We start from the raw sequence: 1,124 nt of genomic DNA on the forward strand, positions 1-1,124 counted from the left end.
CTCTTAGTGATCTCAGCACATAGTAGGGGAGCCCCAGTGCTAGTGCACCATTAGCCCAAAGTGAGTTCAGTTCAGTAACTTGTATCTAAATTCTTAAAGGAATTAAAAAAAATCAACTCTGACATTCTATAGTGGAGAGAGGAGGAGATGGAACCAGTGCTTCTGGCTCCACAAGGCAACTGCATCACCAGGCACAGATACCTATCCCCAGCCTCTCTCAATTCACTGGGTTTTGGAACCCATGTCCCTTGTCTAGCAAGTTCCACCCAACTGAGGTTGAGTCATTTCTGTCACAAAGCAGTCCCACAGCTCGGCAGCCTGGGATGGAGTAGGCGTGCCTATGCAAACACACTCTGAAATTCTTTCCACCAGATGCCAGGATAGAGCTCATCCTGACTCTGCTTACACATCCTTCAGCTTCGGAGACCCCCCGGAAGAGCAAGCAGGGGGGCACCAACGCCGAGCCTTCCGCTTTGCCCCCTGATGACTCTCATTCTGTGGTGCCAGCTGGGGACACCCTGGCAGCACAGGAAGGTGACACCGCCCCTCCTCCAGGGTCCCACCCCATAGAAGCACCTGAGGGAGCCCCTCTCGCCCCCTTACCATCTGAAGCCCCTGCGAGCGCCGAGGTGGGCGTCGCCTCGGGTGCTAGCAGGGAGGGCTCTGGGGTGGTGGCTGGTGATCTCCCTTCCATCTACGAGGAGATCGAGGCCCTGGGTCTGACCCCGGTCACGCAGGGGGAGGATGACCCTCTGCCACCGGGCCTCGATCTGAGCGACCTCACCCCGGTCCCCCTGTCCCCGAATTCCCTTACCCTAACCGCTGCTTCTGCTCCCGCCTCTGAGGGTCCCCTGGAATCTTCCATCAGCCCGGCTGCAGGTGGAATCCTGCTGACGGCCGCCGAGCCCATTGGGGCGACGGCCGGGTGCACTGCTGCCGGGACCCGATTCCCAGGGGGTGTCCCTCTTGGGTGTGGAGCACCCAACCTCTTTCCCGGGCGGAGACCCCGTTGCTGACCATCCATCTCCGGGTGCCGGGACTGCCGCAAGAGCCCTAGTGGCTGAGCCCGGCATCATTGGGGATCTACTTCCCGTTCCCCAGATCCCTGAGCCTAACCAGGAAGG

This window comes from Chelonoidis abingdonii, chromosome 2 (genome assembly GCF_003597395.2).
Source record: "Chelonoidis abingdonii isolate Lonesome George chromosome 2, CheloAbing_2.0, whole genome shotgun sequence".
Taxonomy (NCBI): Eukaryota; Metazoa; Chordata; order Testudines; family Testudinidae; genus Chelonoidis; species Chelonoidis abingdonii.